Here is a 9,776-nt window from a genome sequence, read left to right on the forward strand (position 1 = left end):
TGCCCTCCAAAACCCAGCGTAGGCATCACCTGCTTCAGAAAGCTTTCCCAAACTCACTATACCTTCTTTCCAACTTCATCAGATTTATCACACAAGATCATAATTAACATCTGCATGTCCACCTCCAACTAAGCTCCTGAAGAACAAAACTGTGGGAATATCTGGGTCTCTGTTCTAAAATGCACACGGTGCGTGGGCTATAATGTACACTCAATGTTTGTTGACTGATTGAACAAATCAAGGACTCTGAGAAGAAGAAGGTGACACAGGAAGTCTGCTTGGCACTAACTTCCAAAGCCTTGCTAGTTACACTGAATATGTGACATAATACCTACAATATGTGCTTTTTATGTACATATTTCCAATGCCTAGGACAGTGACTACCACATAATAGGTACTCAATAAATATTTGATGAGTAACTTAACATTAAATAAACTTTACAATAGAAGAAACTGTTTAAGAGCCTAAAACCACAGGTGCAAAATAAGCCCTTAACAATGCCTATACTGAGTTCCATTTACAAGCTAAGACATTCAAGGCAGCCATGAGCAGTACCCACCAATCTGTGGCCATACTCACCACCAGTATGTGTATTCCCAGTCATAACCAGCTAATGAGTCAGGTGGATATCCTAGCTTTAAAGGGGAAGCACAAAAAAAAAAAAAAAAAAAAAAAGCAAACCAGGCTTGACGCAAATAACTCTTAACCAAAATGAATGAGAACAAATGCTATCCTCACATGAATGCCCCATGAATTCTTCCTTTCATATTTTCTCAGGGGAATGACATAAAATTTCCATCAGCCCCTGTAGGGAGAAATTGAGCCAAGCCCCCTGTGAAACAGGATGAAGCACTTCTCAGACTCAAAGGACTTGGAATTATTAGCAGTGGATAAACCGTAACATAAAGAGCTTTGCCCCAGGCCAGCTTCAGTAGTTAGCAGCAGTGAATCTTCAGGTGAGTTTCTACCCCTCTCTGAAGCTCAGTTTTCTCATCTGCAAAATGGCACCAATGACCCCAAGACACAGCGTCTCTATGAGGACTGGATGAGAGAACACAGTGTTTCATCAGAGCCAGGGGCAGAGCAAAAGCCCAGAACCTGGTAAACTGGCCATATGGCCCTCACCGGGACTCAACTAACCCTCAAGCCCAGGAGGCTCTTTCTCATCCACAGGAAAGAAAGGGACAAGCATTAAATATGGTGGGTGCTATCAGAGGACATTCAAGAGGTTGCAAAGTGTACAGTGTTGCTGCTAAAATTAAAGTTGAGTGACAGCTCAGCCCTGGGCTAGGGAAACCAGGAGATGGATACAAATTTAGAAAGACTGTAATGAAAAAAAATTTACAGTCATCCTCCTGGGACACCTAGTTCTTTTTTGGTTGCCAGATTTCCTGGTCATCTAAAGTGTATGTGATATATTTATTACTATGGAAATTATTTATGAATATGAAGTCAAGTCGAGCTGAAGCCAAGGACAAAACAGGAGGAGGGTTGCCAAGATCCAGGGGGGAAAATGTTTGAGCCTCCTCTGAAGGCTTCCATTTTATTCCACCTTTACAGAGCTCCAGTTACGCTGTACCGACACTGTCCATAACCTGTCCCGACCCTGCAGTCCTAGTCCCTCTTCCTGCTTCTTGTCCCACAAGCACAGACTCCCAAGGTTGGAAGGGCCTACAGCAGGCACTTTGGTCACCGCTCGGCAAAGCAGGAATCCCCTGATGGTGAACAAGTTCACGTGCAACGTCTGCTTGAATACTCCCACTGGAGCTCGCTGCCCCAGGACACTGCTTGTTCCACAGTTGGCAAGTTCTGCTGAGTGAGTTCCTCCCTATCTACCACCCTCCTATGCTGGTTCTCCCCTCCACAGCAGCCACTCAGCGCTCCTCCGATCCTTCTTCCGCATGGAGCCGGTGCCACTGAGGATGTGCTGCAGGCTGCAAAGTCCAGTTCCCACACTTATCCCACCTCCAGTACGGTGTCCTAAACTTCTGACTTCCAAGGAGCCCATCTCTGGATTTGCTTCATTTTACCATGATTGGTATCAGACCCAGGGAAGCAAATCACTCCAGATGGGTCTGATCAACCAGACAGAGCAGAAGGCCACTGGCGCACTCCCTCCTCCAAGCCTGAGATCAAATACGCCTCTTCTTCCCTCTCTCTCTTCCATCCCCGTTCCCAGGCTCCCACTGGGTCCCCTCAGGCCCTGGGAACATAAACAAACTTGGCAGTGCCAGGGAACGTGCGAGTGTGCGAGGCGGAGGAGAAGGTGATGACGCAGCTCAGTGTCTTGCACTTGCAGCCAAGGGCACCCAAGCAGGCAGGCTGTCTCCAAAAATAACCCTGTCCACAGAGTCAGCCTCTTAGCAATTTCCCGGGAGTCCTTCGTTCCAGCTTTCCAGGGTGTGGTCCTCAGCGTCCCAGTGCCCAGCCCTTGCCACCCTTTCCAGAGCTTCACAGATTGGCTCCATTTAACCACTGACATTTACAACCATTGTTCCATACGTCCAAGGTCTAAATATACTTAGAAATATATTTTTATCGAAAATGTTTACAGTTAAGCAAACACCATAATATCGAATGTAATGCAGCTACAAAAAAAGCATCTGTATACACTGACAGGGAAAGATCTCAATACATTAGTCAGGTGGAAAAGGCAGGTTTGTAAAATGGCAGTTATTATGAAATCCGTTTACTGAGTTTTTAAAATGTATCTGTGAAGGGACGCCTGGGGGGCTAAGTCAGTTAAGCATCTGACTTCGGCTCAAGTCATGATCTCATGGTCCATGGGTTCGGGCCCCACATTGGGCTCTGTGTCGATAGCTGGGAGCCTGAAGCCTGCTTCAGATTCTGTCTCCCTCCCTCTCTCTCTCTCTGCCCCTTCCCCACTCATGCTCTGTCTCTCAAAAATGAACAAAGGTTTAAAAAAAGTTATTTTAATGTTATCTGTATAGAACCATGACTATACAGATAAATGTATACAAAAGGGACTGAAAGACCGACAAAAGTGCAAACCGTAGGCACTCTGGAGGGAAGTGGGATTGGGGAAAATGGCAAAAGTTGAGAGGGGTAATTTTCTACTCTGATTATCACAAAGGGAAGCAGATTTCATTTACTACTTGTATGAAGAAGTCACGTGGCCTTAGGTAGACCTTTCCCCCTTTGTTATCAATCATCTCAGAGCTGGAAGGGGCCTGGGGAGCTAAGAGACAGGTCCCTGAGGCAGGGTGCCCACTGGGGCATGCATCTTGCCCAAGGTCACACAGCCAGATTGCGAAAGCCAGAGATCACAAGTCATAGTGCAGGCCCTGACATCATGGGACCCCAGGAGGATTAAAAGGAAGGCTTCCACTTAATTACTAAATCAAATCCATTTTATTCTTTCAGCTGAGAAACACCTGCTTTGATGAACAGCCAGACAGAAGAGACCAAGCTCACCAAAGCTGGAGGGAAAGAGGTCTCAGGCAGGACCTATCACTCAGGCACGCCAGGCAGGCCCTACCTTCTCAGGGTTTCCTCGCCCTCATCCATAAATCAGAGGGGCAGGCTAAGTGCAAGGGGACAAGGGACAAGGAGACATTCACGGGCATGAAGTGCTATGGGTGCCAGGTGCCCATCTGAGCGACCTCCGCACCCTCAGAACGAGGCTGGCAGCAGCCCTGAGTGCACCCTAGGCGGCGGGGCTGCTAGTCTGGGACCTTAATTCCATATGGAAACCCGGCCTCTCAGGAGGGGAAGGCTGGGTTCAAGTCTGACTCAGGCCCCTTGAGCACCGCACTGCTTGGGCTGCTACACGGATTACCTCATTCGATAGTCGCCAAAGTTATAAATGCTCTCAAAGAAATTCAGAAGTCATTTGCCAAAAGCATACAACTGGGAAAGGGTGTGGACCTTCTGGGAAATTAGGTCTTCTGACTCTAAATTCAGTGCTTCTTCTATCCTGACAGTTTGGGATTCAGCAGGGCCTCCTCATTTGCTGTTCTCAGGTTGGCTCTTTCCCTCCCCTCTCCCCTCCACCTTCCCCCGCAACACACACACAAACCCCGTCCCATAACCGGGTCAGCAGAGACAGGCTCCAGGAGCAGCTTGACTAGATGCCTCAAATACGCATCATGCTGATAAGATGTCTGCGATGGCTTCAAAGTCATCCGGGGTGGGCAGTGGCGATACAGGTCAGCTAGGAGTTTTGATCATTGTCGAAGATAAGTGATTGTTTACAGGGGTGCATTACACCATTCTTTCTACTTTTATACGTTTGAAATTGTCCACACGACTTTTTTATACTGCATCATGCAAGTGATCATTCCCCTCTCAATTTGTCACCTGGTAGGTGGTTTCATTGTGATCAACCTGCTGCTTCCCGCGGCACACAATGGCCCGCCGGCACTGTCATCACGTTAAGAAAAACTATTAGGGCCAAAGTTTCCACAGGGTGTGAAAAATCCCAATTATAGCAATAATAGCCTTCCCTTCCTGAATGCTTCGTGTAAACCTGTCACTGCACTGGACCGTTCAGCCATGATTTCACTTAATCCTCACAATGGCCCGGTGAAGCTAGAGCTGTTAAGCCCATTTTATAGAGAAGGAAATTGAGTGAGCTTAACTAGCTTGTCCAGGTCTACACCAGTGATGAATGATGAGCCAGAATTCAAATCCTTATCACAAGGGGAAAATACTCTGTACCTACATGTGGTGACAGGTTTTAACTTGACCTATTGTGATGATTATTACTTTGGTACTTTAAGACTTTCTATGTAATTGGGACTAAATCTATGCAATTCTTCTTACGATCATATTCTTTAAAGTGTAACCCAGTCATTTTAACCTTAGGATTCTATACTATGGAAACTATCTTGGAATATAGACAGAGATTAATTCACAAACACGTTAACCACAGTGTCAATTACCATAGGGCAAATTAGAAGGGCCTGGACTATCCCACAGTGGCCCTCATCCCAGAGGTCTTCCTGATGCTCATCTTGGGTGCCCGCCCCTTCTCTGTGGTCCCACAGCACCCTGTACCAGTCTCTTGTTCCCCGGTTCCCTTCAGCGGACTGTGAGATTCTTTAAAGCTAAGCTCTTCTTGGGGCGCCTGGGTTGCTCAGTCAGTTAAGCGCCCAGCTTCAGCTCAGGTCATGATCTCATGGTTTGTGGGTTCCAGCCCTGCGTCAGGCTCTGTGCTGACAGCTCAGAGCCTGGAGCCTGCTTCAGAATCTGTATCTCCCTCTCTCTCTGACCCTCGCTGTCTCTCTGTCTCTCAAAAATAAATAAGAAACATTTTAAAAATATTTTTAAATAAAGGTAAGCTCTTCTCACACATCTTTGGTTAAAGGGGCACTGGAATACATAAGGACTGAATTAGTAAATGTCCATAGAGCTGCTGATTTAACATCTACAGAAACGGTTTAAGTTGCTGGAGGTCACAAGGATAGGACTAGAACCCAAGGTCACATGCAGTGCCCTTCCCCCTCCACATGAGACTTTAAACTTTTTCTAAAATAAAAAAATGACAAAAATGACTGGAGTTTGAATGCCTGAGGCAGGGTGGGAGACAGGGAGGAAGCCGGAGGCACTTTCCTCTACAGGCCCTCACTGAAATACCACTGCAGTGACCAGATCCCATGGGCCACATGACCTTGGAGGTGCTGAGCAGCTGATGTGGGTGATGAATGAAAGGCGCAGCTTTAATGTGGACGCAAATTATGACAGGTATTACCTGAGAAGGTTAAGCAAGAAAGGCAAGAGATAACTGCACTTACAGCATATTCTCAACCATTTAAAAAATATATATCCATTTAAAAAAAAAGACCAGAGGGAAAACTGCCAAATGTTAACAGTGGTTACCTTTGAATAATGTAACCTTTCTGTTTCTCTATACTTTTTTGTACTTTCCAAATTGTCCCCAATGAGCATACTTGATTTTTATAATCAGAACGATAAATAAAATTTAAATCACCAAATTGATTCTGAAGGCTATTAATGATTTCGAAAAACCTCTCCAGTATTTTAATGAGGTGAAACTGCATTGCTTTCTATGTTACTGTTACAGAAAAGACTATAAAAAGTACATTTATTGGAATCAGAATGCCATCATATAGTTTCAGTATACATGCACACAAGCAAGAAAATGTATTTTTCCCTAATTCAGTTTTTAGTGAATAAATCATTAATACCAGGTCTGAGCAACTGCTCAGTATTCTAATGTTCCAGGTTACTGTGAATTTCATTAATGAACTATTCCTGTCATTTTTTTTAATGTTTATTTTTGAGAGAGACACAGAACAGGAGCAGGGAATGGGCAGAGAGAGAGAAAGAGAAAGAGAAGGAGAGAGAGAGGGAGAGAGAGAGAATCCGAAGCAAGCTCTAGGCTCTAAGCTGTCAGCACAGAGCCTGATGTGGAGCTCAAACCATGGACCGTGAGATCATGACCTGAAGCAAAGTTGGGACATTTAACCAACTGAGCCACCCCTCCTGTCATGTTTTTAATGCAACCACATCCTCACAGTTGTAGAGAGCTACATTCTCTTTGAAGCCCTCCTCTTCCGCTGGCTCATGTACCACCATTGGTTTGATTTTTGAAGAAAAAGGGAACACCCCTCTCCACACCCCTCCCCAGTGCAGAGGTCAACATTGAGATAAATTAGATCTATCTTCTGTGGGTCCCTGAGGACAATTTCTTATTGCAGTGATTTTTTAAAGTGTATTAACTTTTGAAACAGAGCAAGCGAGAGTGTGTGCCTGTGAGCATGACCAGGGGAGGGGAGAGAGAGAGGGAGAGTGAGAGAATCCCAAGCAGGCTCAGCACTGTCTGAACACAGAGCACAACCCAGGGCTCGATCCTAGGAACCCTGAAAATCATGACCTGAGCCGAAATCAAGTCAGAGGCTTAACCGACTGAGCCACCCAGGCGCCCCTCTGAAGACAGTGTCTGAGGGGAGATCCAAATGTGTTCTGAGCAAGGGTGGAAGGCAAAGAATAGGTCTGCTTCTCTGTAACTCCAGGTCAGTGCAGGACTCAACCCCTAGCCTGCCTGTCTGTCAGTACACATAGAATGAGTGAATGAGTGGAATCACTCTCTAAAAGCCCTGCCGCCCCCCCCCCACCCCGTACAATCTGGCAGCCTTCACACCTCTTCGTTAACCAGGTAGTGTCTCCCAATTGGAGTAGAGGGCCTACTCTCTGGGGCTATTCTCCCACCGGCATTCTCTAGCACCTAAAAAGCTGGTCCAGAGCCTGTCCAGAGGTCTGAGCAGGCATGTGTCACGTGGCCAGATCCCCACAGCAACTCCAGGAGATACATACCCATCCTTCCCCTCCTCACATTATCCAACCATACTCCCAAGGAACACAGGACAGAAGGGCTGACCCAAACGCGTTCCCGATTCTGAGGCCTAAGCATCCTCCACTCCACTGGAACAGCCTGTGTGGAGATGGGGCAGCAAGGACTTGCACTGTACAAGGAAGGAAACTGGAGCCCAGGAGGGCAAATAGCACAGAAAGCTAAGTGGGGTCTCTTACAGCCTTTTGCTTCGGGGTTTCTTGCTGCCTTTTGATTTCTGATTATATTCAAAGCATCCTGTACTGGGGAAGCACACAGTACCAGGGGAACATCTAGGAGGCCAGGGCAAAAGTGGATGAGCCATTTAGTAAACACTACAAAAGAGTGATCCCCAACGATAACTGTGATGCTCCTCACCGCATCCACCATTGGGATCCATGGCTCTATGCAATAACCAACACCTATTTAAATCCTTAAGGAATTCATTCTCTGACCTAAAGGGTGTTGTTATAACAACCATCATAACTTTGACTTTACTCTGGGGTACCAACAACAACTCATTTGATGCAACGGTTTTCCTTCTACGCAGAAAGAGGAATTAAAAGCAGACACCTTGCTGCGTGCCCGTAGGCAAGTGATTTCTCCTCTCTGGGCCTGTTTTCCCATCTAGAAAATAAAAGGGTCTGGCCTGTGATTCCTGAGGTTCCTCATAAGGCAAGCATCCTGCTAAAAAAATCTATACTCAAGTGCCCAGTGGAATTACCACAAAAATGAAACACTGCAGAAACCCTAAGAAAAGAAACAAGTGCAGCTAGGCGATAACAGGGACAGCACATTAGCTCTGGGGAAACCCTGACTCCACGTGTTTTGTTGTTGTTGTTTTTTAGCTTCTTTTTTTTTTTTTTTTTTTTGGTTTTCCAACTTTTCCTCTGCCAAATATAAAAATAGGCAGCTACTTCCGTGAAACTCTCAAAAAGAATTTAATTAAATAAAATCAATGAAAACAATGCCTTGTTCTCCCACAAGTGGCTCAGGAGTAGCTTGCTAAGAGACACTTTCTTCCCTGCGGGGCTGATGTCAACAACCCAAAGCTTAGGCCCAAACAAAGGCTTCCTGGCACAGAGATGAGAGGCAAACATCTAAGTCTCCATATTTGGCCCTATTCCAAATTGAGGGGAGAGGGGCAGTGAGGACAGAAAAATACCCAAGCTTCTGAAAGGCTAGGAGAAAAGTAAAGAATTACCAAATCTATCTTTCCCCAAATGAATAAAGAACTCTTAAAAGGGATAATGGAAGGGCACAGCTTCCGATCTGAATTACTTTCTTTGTTTAACTCTGTTCTAAGGCCACTGATTTTTAGACTAACCTGGTTGTGCCTCTGGGGGGCTGTCAAGGCCATGGGGAGTGTGGGAGTTGGGAGACCCATAGGCAAATTCTTTCTTGTTTCACTGGTTTAAACTCCTTCCAGGCCAACATGTCCTGCTTGTGAAATAAAAGGGTTCCCTAGATCCCCTCTAGGTCCTCAGTAACAGTGGTTTAGGGCTGAAGGCCCTCCAGTCCTCCCCAGAGACAGGTTTAATCTCCACCGGGACTGGCATCTGGTAGCTTGGCAAGCATACAACGGCAGGGGTGCCTGCATTTCTGCACACACCAGCCCCCCCCCCACTCCCCCCAGCCCAGGGGCTTACTTCTCCACCAACACCATCACGTAACAACACCCACCCACTTCCCTGCTGAGGGAGCAGGTCTGATGAACCAAAATCCGACAAGGTGAACAGCGCATTGGTAAGCAAAGAAAAAAGAAAACAAACAAACAAGAGCCCTCTGACCTGGACCTCAGAATTTCTCTCAAAGTGATCTAACTGAAGATAAGAGCGGTCCCTACCCAGAACCAGAGGTCTCGGCTGGCCTCGCTTGTAAAAACACAAAGCAAGTCTCCAGCCAAAATGGGCCAATGACACTAGCGCTGGCCAGACGCTAGAACCTACAAGGCAAAGCTCAAGCAAAGGTCCAGGAATACCGAGACCGCGCTGGGCGCTGTTTAAATGGGACTATTGTTTCTGCAGGCTGGGGAGGCGCTTGCCATCTCCCAGCAGCAGCAGTCACCAGAGCGCAGGGACAATGGTGCACTAGGCACGGTCCTCTTTTTTGAGGGGGACCCATAGACCCTTAATTCAACCCCGGTGCGGTGAAAGTGAGGGGAAGCGCTGGTCACATCAAGTAATGCACCACGGCCAGGGGCAGGCTCTCGGCCCGGGGTAAAGCTGTTTGTAGCGGCTTTCGTGTTTCATTTCCCCATTTTGCAGACTGGCAGTTTGGCCTGGGGGCCATGTGGTACCTTTTCAATGTGTCTGTCGTCCTACCCGGGCAAGCGGCGCCCCCAGCACCTCTCCCTCCCCCGCGGCTTGAGACAATGGCCCGGTTCCACGGCCCGCCGGGCGCCGGGATCCCAGCACAGAGCGCACGTGCGTTTGTTATGGTGCCTGAGCCCCCACCCCC

At 47.0% G+C, this 9,776-nt stretch overlaps 1 protein-coding gene across 3 annotated transcripts in view; it reads right to left on the minus strand.

The window, feature by feature from the left end:
- ST6GAL1 (ST6 beta-galactoside alpha-2,6-sialyltransferase 1) overlaps positions 1-9,776 on the minus strand; it is a 119,735-nt gene that overhangs the window by 98,558 nt on the left and 11,401 nt on the right. The window lies entirely within an intron of this gene.

The sequence above is a fragment of the Suricata suricatta genome, chromosome 5 (genome assembly GCF_006229205.1).
Source record: "Suricata suricatta isolate VVHF042 chromosome 5, meerkat_22Aug2017_6uvM2_HiC, whole genome shotgun sequence".
Taxonomy (NCBI): domain Eukaryota; kingdom Metazoa; phylum Chordata; class Mammalia; order Carnivora; family Herpestidae; genus Suricata; species Suricata suricatta.